General features: G+C 47.2%; 1 long non-coding RNA gene across 1 annotated transcript in view; it reads left to right on the top strand.

Moving 5' to 3' along the window:
• Window positions 1–20,613, top strand: part of LOC148138996 (uncharacterized) — a 70,590-nt gene that overhangs the window by 25,195 nt on the left and 24,782 nt on the right. The window lies entirely within an intron of this gene.

The following is a 20,613-nucleotide window of genomic DNA, read 5'->3' on the forward strand; positions in this document are numbered from 1 at the left end:
TGCAATGTATGGTGACCACCACTGCACAGTATTCCATCTGTGGCCTAACTAATGCTTTATAAAAATGTAACAAGGCTTCCTCACTCCTGTGTTCTATGCCCAGCAGTATAGAATCCTTCTGTATGCCATCCTGTCTACCTGCATTGACACATCAGGAATTCATGGACTAAGACACCAAGGGCACTTTGTTTCTTAGTACTCCCTGGGAACCTACTGTTCATTATGTACATACTTCCCTTAGTAGACATTCCAAAATGCATCATCTCACTGTGGGATATAGGTAAAGTAGTGTTACTTCTGCAATCATAATGACTTATGCAAGGTAAATGAACTCACACCAGTGTGTAATTGTTTCAGCCAAGAGCTGAGTCAACAAGAATGAAAACAATGTGAAGGAAATACATAATTGTTTTTGTATTAGCTAAAATGTGCATGCAAGAATGCAATGTGCCTGCAAACAAAGGTAGATGTTACAGACAAATAGGTGCTGTGAGGGGAGGGGGGGTTAAGCTAGATATGCTTGTACAAACAGTAGTTATAAGCATCTAGTTCCTGCTTCTGCAAAAACAAGAACAAACCACAATCAAGAAGTCATGAGGTCATAAGGTCATAATAAGTAAGGGAAATGGATGATCATGAAGGAGGATATACCTAACAATGTACCACAGAGGGAGGTGGTCAAACGGCCTTGTGAGGCCAGGCATAAGCATTTTGTCACAGACAGGGCCGGGTAAGCCAAGAGATAAACAAGAGTAATGGGCGCCGGTCTTAGAGAAGTGGGAGTTGTAAACAGGGGAGGAGCAATGGGAGAAGAGAAGGGAAACAAATTACATAAATTATGTACTAGTTGAACTCTGTGTGTGTGTGTGTGTGACTGCCTTTGTACACAGTAGACACCACACCCCTCTTGCAAGAGTGAAATAAATGACACTACTGATTCAGATCTTGTCTCTGACTGAAATTACTGAAGTGAATGAGCTTCATTCTCACATCACTCTTATCTGAATTAAATTCCATCTGATATTCCTCTGCCCAATTTACTTGCTGATAAATATTCTGAGACCATCCTCCTCACAAACACCTATTTTTATGTCATCTGTAAAATTAGTAATTATACCTTCGACATTCACATCCAAGTCATTAATGTGCATGACAAATAGTAAGTGTTCCAGCACTGAGCCCTGTGGTAGACTGCTGGTCGCAGGCTAAAAGGTGAGGTAAAAACAATGACTGCAGATGCTGGAAACCAGATTCTGGATCAGTGGTGCTGGAAGAGCACAGCAATTCAGGCAGCATCCGAGGACAGGCAAAATCGACGTTTCGGGCAAAAGCCCTTCATCAGGAATAAAGGCAGAGAGCCTGAAGCGTGGAGAGATAAGCTAGAGGAGGGTGGGGGTGGGGAAAGAGTGGCATAGAGTACAATAGGTCAGTGGGGAAGGAGATGAAGGTGATAGGTCAGGGAGGAGAGGGTGGAGTGGATAGGTGGAAAAGGAGCTGGGCAGGTCGGACAAGTCCGGACAGATCAGGGGATCGAGTTACTGGAGGTTAGAAGCTAGGATTCCAATCACAAAAGCATCCCATCACTGTCAGCTTTACCTCCCACTTCGAAGCCAGTTTTAGACCTGGTTTGCCAATTTGCCTTGGATCCCATGCGTTTTACCTTTTGAACCAGCCCTTTCAAGTGGGACCTTGTCCAAGGCCTTACTGAAGTCTATGCAAGCCTCATCAACTGCAATACTCCCATCAATAGATACAGTCATCTTTTCAAAAAACTAAATTCAAGATCACCCTCTCGCAAATCCTGGCATATTATTCCAGATCTATTCCTGCCTATCCTGGTATTGATTAATCCCATTCTTCAGAACACTTTCCAATAGTTTCCTGAGCACTGGTGTCAGACTAACTAGTCTGTAATGACCCAGCCTAACCCTGCAGTTCTTATTGAACAAAGGAACTACATTAGCTATCTTCCAGTCATCTGGCACTTCACCTGTGGCCAGTGAATTATTAAAGAGCTGAGTACAGACCCTAAGGCAGTGCAGCGCCCAGTCTGCCATCCCCTCTGGCACTTTGTTAACATGTCCTTCTACCAGAATGGGAAGTTGCACATTTTCAGCACCTTTGTGCTCTCTCACGATTTATCTGCATCCCTTTTAGCAGTCCCCTTGGCCTTCATCAGAAATTTCTTTCCTACCCGTGCTTTGTGTGGTCTGTAATTTTCTCAACCATACCTTGTATTCTTACAATTTTTTTTGCTTTGTTGTATTATTGTTGCACGCATAGAGAAACAGTGAACAGGGTAGCTTTTCGGTCAGATCATACCAGACAAAGTACAGTAAGAATGTGTAATACAGTGTTATTGCAGAGAGTGAGAAAGATCTGTAAAGTCTGATAAAAGCAGAGACAAAGCTGTTCTTCAATCGATGTGCATGTGTACTCAAACTTTTATATCTTCTGCCCGACGGGAGATGGTGGAAGAAAGTTTAATCGGGTGGGAAGGGATTTCTTTATTACTTGCTTCCCAAGACAGTGGGACATATAGATTGAGTCGATGGACAGAAGATTAGTTTGCATTATTACAGGGCTGTGCTTACTACTGTGTATTTGTATTTGTTTTTGTGGTCTTGGGAGCATCAGTTGCCAAACCACACTGTTGTATCTGGATAGGATGCTTTTGATTTAAAAACTGGTAAGAGTCCTTGTGGACGTCGCAAAGTCCCCTTTTTTTTGTCAACCTTTCTGATTTTGGAAGTGATATCACATGAAACTAAACATTGTTTCTACTCCCCCACAGCCAGAAAATTGCCTGCGTCACCAACCTAATGAATTACAGTCATTACCCGACATAAAAGATCTCTTGGCAAAGTTCTTGTAGCACTCTGCGATAAGCAATGCCATTATTTCAAGGGATTGCTTATCATTCGGTTTGAATGTTGTCGCTTGATGTATCAGGACAGGAAGATAAAGTTGGGTTGTAAATTTGCTAGCTGAGCTGGGAGATTTGTTCTCCGACACTAGGTAAAATCATCTGTGAGCCTCTGGTGAAGTGTTGGTCTTCTGCCCTACTTGCTATTTATCTGTCTTGGTTTGTTGTGGCAGGTGATATCATTTCTGGTGCTGTTTCTGAGGAGTTGGTAAATGGGGTCCAAATCTACGCTTGTTTCTGGAGTTCAGATTTGAATGCCAGGCCTCCAGGAATTCCCGTGTGTTTCGTTGTTTAGCCTGTTCCAGGATGGATGTATTGTCCCAGTTGAACTGGTGCCTCTCTTCATTTGTGTGCAGATACCAGTGATTGTTGGTCATGTCTTTTGGTGGCTAATTGGTGCTCATGTATCCTGGTGGCTAGCTTCCTGCCCCTTTGTCCAATGTAATGTTTGTTGCAGTCCTTGCAGGGTATTTTGTATATGTCATTCATTCTGCGGGTTGATGGTACAGAGTTCTTTTTAAATTCATCAGGAGCTGTTTTGGTGGGGTGGTAGGTTTGTGGCTATTATGAAGCCAAAGGGCCAGAGTAATCTAATATCTCTGCCTTTGTATGGTAGGGTGGCTAGAGTCTCTGGGTGTGTTTTGTCATCTTGTTTCGGTCTGTTGTGCAGGAGTTGGCGGACTGCGCCTATTAGATTAGATTAGATTACAGCGTGGAAACAGGCCCTTCGGCCCAACAAGTCCACACTGCCCCGCCGAAGCGCAACCCACCCATGCCCCTACATTTACCCCATACCTAACACTACGGGCAATTTAGCATGGCCAATTCACCTGACCTGCACATCTTTGGACTGTGGGACGAAATCGGAGCATCCGGAGGAAACCCACGCAGACATGGGGAGAACGTGCAAACTCCACACAGTCAGTCGCCTGAGGCGGGAATTGAACCCGGGTCTCAGGCGCTGTGAGGCAGTAGTGCTAACCACTGTGCCACTGTGCCGCCCACTGGGTACCTGTTGTTCCTGAATACGTTGTGTAGATGTTTTTCCTCCACTTTTCATAGTTCTAAGGTACTGCAGTGTGTCATGGCTCATTTGAGTAATGACCAGATGCAGCTCTGTTTATGGATGTTGGGATGGTTGCTCCTGTAATCAAGTATCATGTGTGTGTGTGTGTGTCTTTGTCTTTCCCGTAGATGCTGATCTGCAGTTTTCGAATGGCTTTTTGTTCTACTGTGACAGCCTGGAAGGGGAGTCTGTTATTGTTCTCTTCCTCTTTGGTGAACTTTATACCGTTAAGGATTTTATTTTCGGTAGGTTTCTTCTCATTTGTTGTGTTTCATGATTACAAAGGTCTCATCCAGCCCAACCTTTGGGTTTACTGTGTGGATCGTGGAAGGGCTGTTTATTCTAACCTCTGCATAACTGCTTCTGCTAAAAGTCCTGATTTTTGGTGATCCCCTTAGGCCTCCCATTGACATGTTTGTAGATCTTGCCATTGAAGGTGAAGTGGGTTGTGAGGCACAAGTCTACTAGTTTGTGGATGCTGTCTGTGTTGACAGTTGGTGCTTTTGTAATGTTAAAAGATTAAATTGTACTATCTCTCTGGACGTTAATATTAAAGGCAATGAAGGATTGCTAATTGCCCCCACTCCAATTAGACTGTCACTTGCTGCTGCTGCTGCTACCCCTTGCTATTGTCAAGTTAAACTATCGTTCAATCTCTTCCATTCAGAAATGCTTTCTGGACAGATGTGTCCCACCTACATTGTCTTGGGGAGTCACTGAGTCAGGAAATCATCTGCAGCACCATTCCCCAGGATTCGAGCATTAGCATTTGCATTATCTCTGAGGATGATCTCACCCTGGCATTGTACCTGGGGTAACATGCGACTCTGAATCACTAGAGGTTGTCTTGGGTGGCATGTGACTGTGTAGGCTGGCCAGAACATCTGGGAGCATTGCCATTGACCTATATAAAGGGGATGTGTTTTCTTTGTTCAAGGCCTCACTTTGACTCAAACTCGCACGCCTGCGAGGGCGGGTCAAAAGGTCACCTAGCTTGTAGAAGCTTTAATAAACTTTAACTGAATGCAGAACTTGGTTTGTGCGAATTGCATCCCGTGTGTGAAACCTTGGGAAAGAACCTGACTGGCGGTGAGGCCAGTGTGTCTTTGGCCAAACTTATTGACGTGAATCAGGCAGTCATGAAGCCGAACGAAACCTTCGGAGAATTGAGCCCAATGGATCAGAGGCCGCAAACGAGGATTGTAGTGAAATTGACAAGCGGTTTATTACACAAAGCGATATCGCGGGAGAGAAATTAGAACTGATTCTCTGCACATAGACAAATGCGCTTACCGAACAGAAAGTGTAGGCATGCTTTATAGGGATATAACACAAATATGATAATTGTGAAGCAGTTATCGTACAATGTTGAAACTTGTAAAGAAGTTAAAACAATGATTAATTTCCATTATGTTTTTTAAGTGTCCAGCAGTAGCAATTCATTTATAATTGACACAGGAGATTCCAGCCATCGCCATGAGTGGGTGAGAACGTCTTCTGGAGGATTCTTAATTGTATTTCCTGTCCGTGTGAATATGTGCAAGTGTCCCTTCTCCTGATATTCAGATGTGTCCATTGTGTTCCTCCTGTGAGCGAAGTCTTCTGGGGCATTTTGGTCTGCCTGTTTGTGTATATGGTATCAGTTTCAATGGGAAATGATTCTGGATTAGTGGTGCTGGAAGAGCACAGCAGTTCAGGCAGCATCCAAGGAGCAGCGAAATTGACGTTTCGGGCAAAAACCCTTCATCAGGAATAAAGGCAGAGAGCCTGAAGCGTGGAGAGATAAGCTAGAGGAGGGTGGGGGTGGGGAGAAAGTAGCATAGAGTACAATGGGTGAGTGGGGGAGGGGATGAAGGTGATAGGTCAGGGAGGAGAGGATGGAGTGGATAGGTGGAAAAGGAGATAGGCAGGTAGGACGGAGGGAACGGTGACTACCTGGTCAGGTCCATGCCCCAGTACAACCCACCCTCCCATCCTGGCACTTTCCCCTGCCATCGCAGGAACTGTAAAACCTGCGCCCACACCTCCTCTCTCACCTCTATCCAAGGCCCTAAAGGAGCCTTCCACATCCATCAAGGTTTTACTTGCACATCCACTAATATCATTTATTGTATCCGTTGCTCCCGATGCGGTCTCCTCTACATTGGGGAGACTGGGCGCCTCTTAGCAGAGCGCTTTAGGGAACATCTCCGGGGCACCCGCACCACTCAACCACACCGCCCCGTGGCCCAACATTTCAACTCCCCCTCCCACTCTGCCGAGGACATGGAGGTCCTGGGCCTCCTTCACTGCCGCTCCCCTACCACCAGATGCCTGGAGGAAGAACGCCTCATCTTCCGCCTCAGAACACTTCAACCCCAGGGCATCAATGTGGACTTCAACAGTTTCCTCATTTCCCCTTCCCCCACCTCACCCTAGTTCCAAACTTCCAGCTCAGCACTGTCCCCATGACTTGTCCAGACTTGTCCTACCTGCCTATCTCCTTTTTTCTCCCCACCCCCACCCCCCTCTAGCTTATCTCTCCACGCTTCAGGCTCACTGCCTTTATTCCTGATGAAGGGCTTTTGCCCGAAATGTCGATTTCGCTGCTCCTTGGATGCTGCCTGAACTGCTGTGCTCTTCCAGCACGACTAATCCAGAATCTGGTTTCCAACATCTGCAGTCATTGTTTTTACCTCAGTGGGAAATGAGCTTGCCCTTAGATGTTGGGACTGCAGTGTTAATCTAGGCTGGAGACTGATTGGGAAAAGCTGTTTTAGGGAGTGTATTCTCTGGCCTAGGAAGGGGCTTGGCCATGTCTGGTTTTTGCTGGCCTGTTTGGTAAAGACTGGTGCACTCTGGGTAGTTTCTGTATATGTTGGCAGGCTTGGTTTGTGTTTTACAGGTCAGCTTCTGTTTGTGTGGCCTTGCTGTGAATGAGCAGGGTAGCAGGTCTTTTTCTCACAATCCCTTTATCATTTTAAGGGAAGATTGAAAAGGGGTACTGTAGCCAGATCCAGGGAGGTTCAAGTGGTGGGGGTTCGGTGTCAGAGAGGTAGTCGTCAGTGTCTGAACCTGAGAGGGTGGAGGCTGTGTCAGGGGTGGGAATGTCAGTGCAGTGGACTTGCATTAGTTGGGTAGTGACAGGGGCAGGGTGTAACAATGTTGTACACAACTGGGATTAGCACATACGGGGGGGGGGGGGGGGGGGGGGGGGGCATGATCAGGACTATGATACCCATAAGAATGGCAATAAGGGACATCAGACCCTCCAGCAGGGCTGTGGCCCATGAGCCAAGCCAGGAGGTTGCCCAGCTCCACAAGTCCCAGTTGGACTCTTGTCCATGGAGGACAGCAGCAGCCTGTCAGATGTGGTGCGTCAGGTTTGTTATATTTTAGCTGGGGTAAGGGTGCAGTAGTCCACGCCAATGATGGTGCATGTGCCCTCTTTTTCAGCCAACAAGTAGTCTGTGGCCATTTGATTTTTGTAGGGCGACAGTGCAAAAGGTGATAGCTGCCGCATTCAGCTGGGCAAGCACTTCAGCTGCGGCATTCCCTTATCTTCTGTAGCTTGGTGGCCAGCTGATGTGCCCCTATGTCCAGGCACAGGGTTGCATAAGTGGGCACAAATAGGGGGAGTACCTTGTTGAGGGCAGGGAGGGCACATTTGCTGCAGGTGGTAAGCTTCCAGAAGGAAGAGGATTGGGAGTGGTATGGTAGATGGAGGGTGAACAGGGTGCAATATACTGCAGCAGCATAAACTGTGGGGCTGTCCACATACCCTTGGGGAAGCTGGGTCCATGTATATTAGCAGCCGCCGTATGTAAAAGCAAAAAGGTATTGGCTTTCAGGGGACAATTTAATGGCAAAGAAGGCTGAACATAGGTTGATTACAGAGAAGCAGATGGTGGAGGTGGGGATACTGATCAGCATAGTATTTGTGTCCAAGACAACTGGGGAGCAGGGATCAACAATGTGCAAGATCTCCGGGCTGTGAATGCCAAAGCACCATTTGCTGCGTCTCCCGAGCTTTGGGATGGTAAGATGGGTATGTTACATGGGCTGGGTGTGAGTACTAGGATTTCCTGCTGCAGAAGTGACTGAATATCTGGTTTGATCCCCTCTACTGCTGTGTGTGATAATGGGTATTGTTGCACTGATGGGAGGATGGCTCCCTGTCTGAGTGAAACTGAATGTGGTGGGGCAGACAATACCTGGCGTGTGTGGTTGGAGTGCTGTGCCCACAGTGAGTTTGGGAGGTCAGCTAATAAGAGGGGGCTCTTGTAGGAGGGGTCAGTGCCTGGGCTCTGTTTTATTAAAGGAGCTTGTCGTAATGCGGGGGCGCAGCGTGCACAGAAGTCGTCCTGTCCAATCTCTATTCAGGGGTCTCTGTCTTGCCAAAGTGGTGTAGAATGTAGTGGTGGCTGCAGTATCATTGTTGCTAAATCTTTGGGGAGCCACAGGCTTTTAATAAGGGGAATGTGCAGGACCGCCGTTGGGTCGTTGCAGGCCAGCGCGGCCTACTCTGAGCTGAGTTGCCCTTCTGCTACAACACCCTGCGGTCCTACAAAGTACCTACCAATGATCGTTAGTGGGGAGGTGAGCTGGAGATGTGAGTCTGTGAGAGCAGCATTTGTTGAGGCAGGTTCCTGTGGGCCAGAAGCTGCACAGTGAAATTGACAGTCAAAACAGCCTGTCATATCAACCACTGGAGGAAAAATAATGTGGGGGTTCATAGTTGGGAGAGGAGAGGGTCAAGAAGGGCATAGATAGGTTCTGGTGGGCACAACCAGGCGGAGTGGCGGTTTGCCTGATGGGGGGCGATGGGTTAAGGGTTGTGGGAGATGGTTGCTCATAGCATAGAATAGTTTGCTTCTGAGGTCTTGAGCAGAAGTCCTTGGAGAGAGCAGGGGATGCTGGCATTTAACTTGCATAGTGTCTGGTGACCCAGGAGGGCTACTGGAGAGGAGGCAGAGATGATTGCAGCATCTGGGACTGTTGCGGGTCCAACGCTGAACTGCACGGGATGGGAGAGCGGTTATACCATGGGTATCCCTGAGGCCCCCATGGTTTGGACTGTGTTGGAGCTTGGGGTGAGTACCGCTGAGCGAGGTGCAGATGAATGCATGGCCCTGGACCCCTCCAGGAAATAAATGAGCCATGCCCCCAACCTCGACATGCATCATGGGATTTTCAGACGGAGAGTGGGAGAAGGGGTATTGAAACAGACTGCAGAGTTTCCCTCTGAGTTGGATCCCTCCAGCCCAAGTTGGATTCCTGGTCATGGGTAAAGGGGTTTGTCAGGGTAGATGTATCCGATCGAGGCTGCCTCTGGGGGGGCAGTGGTCTGTAGCAATGCTGCAGGGGGCTGGGGAGGTGTAGGGGTGTCTGGGCGACCCTGCCTAACTCCTGACCTTCACTACCTAGCCCAATGTCCCACTCTCCCACAGTTCCAGCATTGCCCTCTCTGGCGTCCCCTGAGCCGTTGTGGTGGCCCGATGTTGTGTGACCGGTGGTCCAGTTGGGCAATCTCAGGGAACATCTCTTTCTGGCTGGGAGCTGGCTGATTTCTGTCTAGGTGATTCAGTGTTGTTAATATGTCCCTCCCTTCTACTGCTTGCCAGGATAAGTTGTGACTTATATATTTGAGCCTAGGCTGGCAACATGCAGTTTACAAGGGTCTGTACTTCAAGTTGTTCGCTTTCTAGCAATGGGATGTCTGCTGAACAATCCCAGACTTCTTTAAAATGGGTATGAAGTCTGGTAGGGATTCATCTGCGTTTTGCAGACACAGGGTCACAGCACCAAAATCAGCATGCAGCTGTTTTTATGGCCTCTTACAGTATTGTTTAGCCAGAGCTCCTGTGTGAAGGGGAGTCCCAGGCTCGGGGAGGGAATTCTACGGAGGAACGGGGGAGTGGGATACGTATGCTAGTTGCAGCAGGGTCTTTTTTTTTCTTTTTTTTCTTTTTTTTAATTTTTTTTTCACTTTTTTTTTCTTCCTTTAACCCCCACACTACCACCTAAGTGCGGTAGTGCTTATTTTTTTCCCCCAGCACCCATGGTGTGTGTGTGCAGGTGTGAGACACAGTGAAAGACACAAAGTGCACGAATCTTTATTCAATTTCCACCACCAGGAAGATAGGAAAACACCCGAGTGGCCAGTGACAAGCAATGCCCTTCACATCAAAGTGCAGTGCTGTGTGATCAAAACAGTGAAGGGGAGGGTAGGGACTAAATCAAAATAGAGTTGGAAGCAGGGTCTTTATAGCTTGGGGCAGGCAATTATAGATGGCTGAAATTTGCACTAGCCAATTATGGAATGGCATTGGCCTTTATAAGGGGTCTGGGGCAACCTGCAGCATAGTCCAAACCTCAGCATTGTCCAGAGTTTGTCCATCAGAGTGGAGCTGATCACTGTGAGTGATTTGATGGTCTGTGTCCTGTTGGTTTTGGACAGCAGCGGCAATTGTGCTGCTGGTAATTATGTTTTTGGCGGTGTCTGACAGCGGTGCTGAATTGGGCCACCCCATGGCCTTTGTGTCTCGCTGCGATCCCTCCGCGGCTGGGTGGTGATGAATGCAGATACCTCCTCGAGCGTGCGGGTCTGATTCTGGAGATGGTCGGGGTAGTTTGGGGGACTGTGCAGCATAGGGCAGCGGGGCTGTGACTGGGGGTTGTGGCGGGGGTCTGTTTTAGGGGGGCTCTGGCTGTGATCTTTGCCTTTGAGGGCTGGTGCCACTTTGCAACTTCCTTGAACTTCCCCAGACACTACAGCAGGTAGGCAGTGTCCCAGGAGGGGTCCCCATTTCCTCCCACAATGGCCGTAGTCAAATAGTCAATTTCCTTGAAATTTCAAAGGCCCCTCCCATGTGACCAATTTCCGTTGGACCAAGTGTGCAGGTCCCAGGTGAAGGGGATAACGCACCAGCTGTCCTGTGTTTCTTTGAGCGCTGTGTCTGCCAGGGACCTGGGTGTTCGAGGATCTCCTATCTTTGTCTTGAAGGTAACATATTTACCGTGCCTTTTAAGCATCTTTTTGTACATTGTTGGTGGCCGTGACCCATTGTCCTCTCACCTCGGGCATTGATGTGCCAGTGATTGGCACTCCCCGGCAGTAGGTATATTTCTGTGCTCCCATGCTGTAAAACGGCTTCTGAGTTGAGCTTGCAGGCTTTGAACGCAGCTTTGAGGAATTCAGCGAATGCACCTGCCTCCAGACAGCCCAAGGCAGAGGGATGCTTTGAAAATCACTCAGGCATGCAATGACAGGCCACAAACTAATACTTACAAACCACAAAACAAACACTTAAGAAAACCACAAGCATACAATGCAAACCAGAAGACAAAGAAACAGGCCAGCAGCTGCTTCTCTTTGTCCATTTCACCAATCTGTTGATTTAGTCAGCGAGAATTTAATAGCACTCTCTCCTCATATCTTGCTGGGAGCCCCTCCTGGTCTGTCTTTCTCCTGGCTGCATTAAGCATACTGCTGCTCTTCCCACTGAAGTCAGTTCACACGTCTGCCTAAATGGGTACAATTTGGGACCTCTCTGGCCTGCTGTTCAAGTAGGATAAAGCAGCTCAGTGCCAAAATGCTGCCACAGTAGATTAGAATTATGGCTACTTCCTCCAGACGCCCAACCCTTTCTAAGTACGACCCGTTGAGGCAAAGCTAGCTGCCAGGTCCAAACTGGGCATAGTTTAAAATGTTAGGTTCGTTTACCCTGTTGAGAGACTGATTAACACCAAATTGTTGGAGAATTGAGCCCAATTGAACAGAGACCACAAACATGGATTGTAGTGAAATAGACAAGCCGTTTATTGAACAAAGTGATACAGAGGAAGAGCAAATAACTGGGCTGACACAGAACTGATTCTCTGCGCAGGTGACCAAATGCTCTCTTCCCAGAACAGAAAATGCAGGTAATCAAGTGTCCAGCAGTAGCAATTCATTTATAATTGACAGGGAGATTCCAGCCATCTCCATGAGTGGGTGACAATGTCTTCTGGAGGATTCTTCATTGTATTTCTTGTCGGTGCGAATATGTGCTAATGTCCCTTCTCCTGGCATGAGGTGTGTCCATTGTGTTCCTACTGTGAGCAAATTCTTCTGAGGCCTCTCGCTCTGCCTCTTTGTGTATGTGGTATTGATTTCAATGAGAAATGAGGAGAAAGTGAGGTCTGCAGATGCTGGAGATCAGAGCTGAAAATGTGTTGCTGGAAAAGCGCAGCAGGTCAGACAGCAGCCAGGGAACAGGAGAATCGACGTTTCGGGCATAAGCCCTTCTTCAGGAATGAGGAAAGTTTGTCCAGCAGGCTAAGATAAAAGGTAGGGAGGAGGGACTTGGGGGAGGGGTGTCGGAAATGTGATATGTGGAAAGAAATCAAGGTGAGGGTGATAGGTCAGACTGAGGTGGGGGCGGAGAGGTCAGGAAGAAGATTGCAGGTTAGGAAGGTGGTGCTGAATTCGATGGATTTGACTGAGACAAGGTGGGGGGAGGGGAAATGAGGAAACTGGTGAAATCCGAGTTCATCCCTTGTGGTTGGAGGGTTCCTAGTCAGAAGATGAGGCGTTCTTCCTCCAACCGTCGTATTGTTGTGGTCTGTAAAAACGCCATCCCATTCTCCCAATTCCTTCGACTCCGCCGCATCTGCTCCCAGGAGGACCAGTTCCAAAAACGTACAACCCAGATGGCCTCCTTCTTCAAGGACCGCAATTTCCCCCCCGCCGACGTGGTCGACGATGCCCTCCACCGCATCTCTTCCACTTCCTGCTCCTCCGCCCTTGAGCCCCGCCCCTCCAACCGCCACCAGGACAGAACCCCACTGGTCCTCACCTACCACCCCACCAATCTCCATGTACAGCGCATCATCCGCCGTCATTTCCGCCGCCTCCGAACGGACCCCACCACCAAGGATATATTTCCCTCCCCTCCCCTATCAGCATTCTGTAAAGACCACTCCCTCCGTGACTCCCTCGTCAGATCCATACCCCCACCAACCCAACCTCCACTCCCGGCACCTTCCCCTGCAACCGCAGGAGGTGCAAGACTTGCGCCCACACCTCCCTCCAAGGCCCCAAAGGAAACTTCCATATCTGCCACAGATTCACCTGCACCTCCGCACACATCATCTATTGCATCCTCTGCACCCGATGTGGCCTCCTCTATATTGGGGAGACAGGCCGGCTACTTGCGGAGCATTTCAGAGAACACCTCTGGGACACCCGGACCAACCAACCCAACCACCGTGTGGCTCAACACTTCAACTCCCCCTCCCACTCCACCAAGGATATGCAGGTCTTTGGACTCCTCCATCGCCAGACCACAACACGACGGTTGGAGGAAGAGCGCCTCATCTTCCGCCTAGGAACCCTCCAACCACAAGGGATGAACTCGGATTTCACCAGTTTCCTCATTTCCCCTCCCCCCACCTTGTCTCAGTCAAATCCATCGAATTCAGCACCGCCTTCCTAACCTGCAATCTTCTTCGTGACCTCTCCGCCCCCACCCCAGTCTGACCTATCACCCTCACCTTGACCTCTTTCCACATATCACATTTCTGACACCCCTCCCCCAAGTCCCTCCTCCCTACCTTTTATCTTAGCCTGCTGGACAAACTTTCCTCATTCCTGAAGAAGGGCTTATGCCCGAAACGTTGATTCTCCTGTTCCCTGGCTGCTGCCTGACCTGCTGCGCTTTTCCAGCAACACATTTTCATCAATGAGAAATGAGCCTGTCCTTAGGGTGTTGCAGTGTTTATCTGAACTGGGGATTTATTGTGAAAGGGACTGATATAGGGAGTGTATTCTCTGGTCTAGGAAATGGCTTGGCCATGTATGTTTTTCTTGTTAGCTTGTTTGGTCAAAACTAGAGCACTCTGGGTAGTTTCTGTATATGTTGGCAGGCCTGGTTTGTGTTTTACAGGCCAGCTTCTGTGTTTGTCGCCACGCTATGGGTAAGCAGAGTGGCAGATCCTTTTCCTACAGAAACAATGACCTCGTTGTCTGCTACCTTGGTGTCTTTGATGTTAAGGAATTCCTGGAGTTTGGAGAGGATGGAATGGGTTGAGGCTTCTACTAGGTGTTTCAGTTCGCGTTGCAGTTCCTTTGCAGGTCTGTATGTTGGTGTACCAGGAAGTGAAACTATAGGTCTGGGGGGGGGGAAGGGGGGGGGGGGGATGCCCTTGTTTATGTGCCTTTTTAGTAATCCACGGAAACTAGATGAGATTAGATTCCCTACTGTGTGGAAACAGGCGCTTTGACCACACCGACCCTTCGAAGAGTAACCCACCCAGACCTATTTCCCTCTACGTAATGCACCTAAACACTATGGGCAATTTAGAATGGCCAATTCACCTGACTTGCACATCTTTGGACTGTGTGATGAAACTGGAGCACCCAGAGAAAACCCACTCAAACATGGGAAGAATGTGCAAACTCCACACACTCTCCCAAGACTGGGATCGAACCTAGGTCCCTGGCACTGAGGCAGCAGTGCTAACCACTGAGCCACCGTGCCGCCCGTGTGTTGGATCCTTTGCAGTTTATTCTTTGGAGGACCATCTTGTTAATCTCACCTGTCTTGTGTAGTTTTCTCAGTAGTGCTGTATTGCTGTTTTCTAGCTGTGGAGTTGGGTCCATCGCCACCTGTTGGTAGGTATCAGTATATGTGAGTAGTGTGTTTGCTTTTTCAATGTATTGTGTTTTGTTCAAGAAGATAGTCATGCGCCCTCTGTCTGCTGGCATGATTATGATATTTCTGTCTTTTGAGTCCTTCCAGGGCTTTCCTTTTTCCAGTATGTTGAGAGTGTCCTTTCTGCTTAATGTTGGTGCTACTGTTTGTCTGACAGTCTGCTGGGTTTCTTGTAAGTCCGTTGTCTTTCGGAGTGGATTCCAGTGCTGCTAGGAAGTCCTTTTTTATCCACGTCCCTGTATTAGGACGGCTTTTTCCTTGTCTGAGTGTGGTTGGTCAGACAGGTGCTTTATCCAAGTCTCTGAATTGTCTGTATTATTGTTGTGTGAGAGCTTGGCCCATTTTTCTTGTAGAGCTGGTCTTTTCTTTATCTTGGTCTGATGTTTAGTGTTGGTGGCTCGTTCTAGCATACTTGTCTATTCATGGTCAGTCGTGTTAGTGTCCAGAGTTTGTCGGCACGAAATTTGCAGTTTGTATTTGGAGTCGGTTGTGGGCATCATTTATCATTTTCTCATACCATTCAGGAACTGTTCTGTTCTGCTGTTCTCCTGGCTTGTGGGGTATTGAGTGGTGGTTTGTATTTGACACATCATTTCCTGAGACATTCTCGTAGGAAGTACAGTTTTTGGTGGGTGGTGCTTGGTTGGATGGCATTAGTTTTCCACCTTCAGGCTAGTATGAATATATTGTGCCTGTAGGGATTTGTAAATTTGCAACCTGATCCACAATCTGAAGTACAAATCTTCTCCAAATTTGCAGATAGATAATGTAGTCAGCAGGCTTATGGGATACTTGCCTTTATCAGTTAAGGCAGAGTTTAGGAGCTGAGTGGTTATGCTGGAACTACATAAAACGCTGGTTTGGCACAGTGAGTGTATTGTGTGAAGTTCAGAAATCCACATTACAGAAGGGATGTGATAGCACTGGAGACTGTGCAGATGGAGATTGACCAGGATGTTTCCTGGGCTGGAGAGTTTGTCATAAAGAGAGATTGGACAGACTGGGGTTGTTTTCCTTTAGAGCAGAAGAGAATGAGGGGGGAATATGATGTATAACATCAGGAGGAGCACAGATAGGGTAGTGAGGAAGAAGCTTATCCCTTTGGACAGATCAATGATCAGGGTGCATGGAGTTAAGGTACAAGGCAGAGATTTTGAAGGGATGTGAGGAGCCTTTTCCACCTCGAGGGTGGTGGGTGCCTGTACCTCACTGCCTGTAAGGATGGTTGAGGCAGAAACTCTCATCACATTTGAAGAAGAATTTAGATATGCACTTATGATGTTTAGGCAGACAACACTGTAGCCCAAGTACTGGAAAATGGGATTAGAATAGTTTGGTGGTTGCTTTTGACTGGCACAGACTGGATGGACTGCCTTCCTTGCTGTAGACTTCTGTGAGTCTGTATTCACTTCGTCTGCTGGTAAGTCAGCTTGGGGTTTCAGTAGAGCAGCAAAAAACTAATTACAAGATTAAAGAGTGACTTGGACAGAGTTCAGTTGATTTTGGTTTGTGATTTAACATGTTTGAACAGAAACTAATGCCTTGAAGTTAGCTTTCGATTCATGCTTTCACTTTATGATTTCTCCAATCCTACTTCTGTCAATGCTGATTTTTAAATTTTCCAGTTTCAAGTTATTTATTTATTTCACCATGTTTGATATGCTGCCACATGGCAGATTGTGAGCAGATTTGAAATGTTTGGGTTTGTTGGGTCCTTGGCAGCATGGCTAAATTATAGGAAACAGAGGAGAGGTATAGATGGGCATTTCTCAAACTGGAGCTAAGTTGAAAGTGATGTTACCAAGGGAATGGTGTTCGGGGCAAAATCTCTAAATTTTCAGATGACAGTAAGCTGGGAGAATAGTGAAAAGTGAGGATGATGCTGAGCGACTTCAGAGGGCATTGATAAGTTGGCCAAAGTGGCAGACATCTGGCAGCTAAACCTCAATGCAGTGAAATGTGAGGTGATGCATTGTAGTAGAACTAGGAAAAAGCATTGGCTTATTAGACTGCTCGTCAAAACCCTAAATTAGAATTCCTACGGTGTGGAAACAGGTCAATTAACCCAACAAGTCCACACTGGCCCTCTGAAGAGACTCATTGCCATACCCTATATTTACCCCTAACTAATACACCTAACTCTCACATCTCTGAACACTGTGGTCGATTTAACATGGCCAATTCGCCTAACCTGCATATCTTTGGGTTGTGGGAGGAGACCAGAGTATCCGGAGGAAACCCACGCAGGAACAGGGCAAATATGCAAACTCCGCAGATGGATAGACAAGTCTACAGACTCTCCGTGTGCACACAGACAGGCAGGCAGACAGACAGACTCGGGTGTGCACGCTCACAGACAGACAGGTGTGCAGACTCATGCATGTGCACATACAGGCAGCCACACAGACTCGTGTGTGCACAGACAGACAGGCATACATTAGCAGACATTGACAAGAAAACAATAATGTGGGTGTTATAAATGGTGGGAAAGTCTGGGGAACTGTTTTGGTGGTTCCTGTTTACAGGATCTGCTGGGCTGGTTCTTATATTGGTCAGAATGCAGCTTTGAGATGATCATTATCAAATCAGCCTTGATCTCATTGAATGGCAGAGCAGGTGGATGAGCTCATTAGCCGCCCTTGATAAATGGTGAGTGAGATTTTGCTTTGATGTCAAGGGCAGTCACTCTTCAATTTGTCATATTTGTGCTGGGAGATGCCTGGGGCTAGTGGAATCCACGCGAAATGTCAGAGAGCCAAGTAATTGGTGTGTGGCTGATGCTTGAGAGTATGTACTTTTACGGTGGGAATTTGCTGCTTTTGGTTTCTACGACACATGTGGGCCATATGTGATTGTTGGGCCAAAACTGGGTAACTTCACTTTCTCAGGCAAATACCAGCTAGTGCAGCTGTACTGCAGCAGGCTGACCTGACTGAGGGATGTTGGGGAAGAGTAGTAGAGTTATGGAGATGTACGACATGAAAACCGACCCTTTGGTCCTACTTGTCTATGCTGACCAGATTTTCCATTAATCTAGTTCCATTTTCCATCTTTTGGCCTACATCCCCCCCCTCAACCCTTCCTGTTAATATATCCATGCAAATTCCTTTTTAACTAGTGTAATTGTACCAGCCTCCTCCACTTCCTCTGGCTGCTCACTCCATACGCGTGCCACCCTCTGCGTGAAAAACGTACTGCTAATGTTCCCTGCTCCACCTAAAGCCATGCCCTCTGGTTCTGGGCTCCTCTACCTGGGCTATTCACCCTATCCATGCCCCTCATGATTTTATTAACCTCCTATAAAGTTACTTGTTGGTGTCTGATGCACCAGGGAAAATAGCCTCAGCCTATTCAGTGTATCCCTGTGGTTCCCGTGACTTCTTAGAACTCTGAGGAATAAAGCAAAATAAAGATTATAAAGGCAGGAAAATAAAGATCTGGTATTCATCTTAACAAGGATTGTAAAGTTGAAGGTTTTTGTTCTCTAAAGCGCTCTGCGAGAAGGGATCCGATCTTCTTCTTAAGTGCTGGGCCATGGGCTTGGTCAGGCACGAGTCCCCTCTGCTGCTGGAGTGAAGGTTGCCCACTCGTCTGTACCACCTCACCTCCACCAATGCCCTTGACACTGACTCCTCGATGGACCTCACCAATGTAGATAGTACCAGGTACTGCACCAGCCCAAACCCAACTGCACTGCCATCATGAGTCCACTTTGGGCCCATCTCACCGATACTATCGCTGCTGATGCTGCCAGGTCTCCTCTCGTGAACCTACACCTGAAGCTCTGCATTGCAGTTTGGGTCTCCTTCCTAAAGAAAGGATAAACTTGTGTTAGAAGCAGTTCAAAGAAGCTTTATTCGGCTCATTCTTGGTGTGGTGATGTCCCGTTTCCCCACAGAGCTGAAAAATGTGAGATCGCAGAGGGGCTTTGATGGGATCGATGATGACAGAATGCCCTTCCTCTTGGTGAGAAGCTCAAAAGAACGGGGTACACTTCTATGTAAACTTACATTCACCTCTTTATTCCCATCTCTCCCACTGTAAACCAGGGTAGAGTTTGTCCCAAGTCTTAGATTGGTTAGAACTACTGGAGTAGGGTCAGTGGACTTTTCATTTAGAAAGTCCATACCGAAAGGAAACAATTTCTTAAAATTTTATAAGGGACAGTGGCGATATGAAACGAAGACAGACAGGAATTGCTGGAGAAATTCAGCATCTGTGGAGAGAGAGAGAGAGAGAGAGAGAGAAAACAGTGCTAAAGTTCCAGTTTCTATTCTGATGAAAGGGTCACAAAGATCGAACGATGAGGCAAATGAGGAAACAAAACTATCAATTAAATTCAGGAGATGACTCCTGCTCCCTGGGAGTTGTTGATTGTCAGAATAATCCACCTGGATCATCTAAGGTCTTTCAGAGAAGAACCTTAGGAACAGCCTTAAGAGAGGAAGGATGGTATTGTTGACAGAGTTTGGTTCAAGGTACTTTTTATTTCCCAGAGCTCAGTTGTTTTGAAAAAAAAACCTTTTCTGAGCCAAGCAACTGCCTGGAAACATTCCCAGTCTCTGAGCCACTGAAAATACATAAACAGAGTGTGTCTCAATGCTGGAATGTTCCAATTCAATATGAAACTTGGCAAGAAACGAAACTAATGACCTTTTATCAGTAGTTTACAGAAAATGGGCTCCTGCAGCAAGAGTCCAAGTTATCTCACTTCACTTCTCTCCCCTCACTACTTTTCTGCCTCTGATTCTGTAAAAAAATTCACTTCCCATTCCTGTTGCATTTTTACAAACCAGACTTAGCACTTACAACATGTTTTTGGGTTCTGAGTAGCTGTAGAGGATGCATGACTCCGTATTGGATAGGAAAGCCATCAGGCCCCTTTTAAATCTTTCTCATCTCACCTTAAAAATATGCCCTGTAGTTTTGAACTCTGTCACCCTTGGGAAAAGATCTGTCCAATGGGGGGAAAAAAAGTGCCAGTGCACCTAGCCTCTCCTGATAACTTAAACCCTCCATTCCTTATAATGTCCTTGCAAATCGTTTCTGCACCTTTTCCGATTTTAATAATATCCTTCCTATTGCAGGGCAACCAGAACTGTACACAGTTGTTCTGTTGGAATTAGGAGACTCAGCACCACACAAGTAAATGAGCTGCATTTTGTTTCAACATAAAGTACTGATATTTAGTTCATTTTATTACCAATGCTACATGGACGTATCTGCATCACAATGGTTACAAGTACCTTGTTTTGACCTGTAAGTGACGGCAGTGTGTCTTAGAGTTTGACTCTGAGGCCTCTCCCACGCTGTATCGGTACATGTTTGAATAAAGGCAGCCTTGTTACGTTCCACTTAAATTAGAGACTTGATTCATCTAATTCCCTCCAACACTACTGCCCTGGTCATTTTGGACAGTAGTGGTCATAGATTTGGAAGGTGCTATCTGAGGAGCCTTGGTGAGTTACTGCAGTGCATCTTGAAGATGGTACACACTGCTGCAACTGAGCATTGGTGCTGGAGGGAGTGAATGTTTGTGGATATGATACCAATCAAGATGATGTCAAGCTTCTTGAGCGGTATTAGAGCTGTACCCATCCAGGTAAGTAGGGAGTATTCCCTCAGAATCCTGACGTGTGCCTTGCAGATGGTGGACAGCGTCTGGGGAGTCAGGGGGTGATTCCCAGCCTCTGACCTGCTCTTGTAGCCACAGCATTTATTTGGTGAGTCCTGTTCAGTTTTTGATCAGTGGTAACCAACAGGATGTTAGTGTCATGGAATGACAGCGTCATACAGCATGTCTATGCTAACCAACAATCACCAAAATACAGAAATCCCATTTACCTGTGCTTGGTCCAAAGCTGACAATGCCTTGGCTAGTACTTGTCCAGATGCTTCTAAAATGGTATGAGAGTACCTGCCTGTACCACTCTTTCAGGCAGCAT

This window comes from Chiloscyllium plagiosum, unplaced genomic scaffold (genome assembly GCF_037043375.1).
Source record: "Chiloscyllium plagiosum isolate Xiang-an unplaced genomic scaffold, Cpla_swu_hap1 HiC_scaffold_38, whole genome shotgun sequence".
NCBI classification, from domain to species: domain Eukaryota; kingdom Metazoa; phylum Chordata; class Chondrichthyes; order Orectolobiformes; family Hemiscylliidae; genus Chiloscyllium; species Chiloscyllium plagiosum.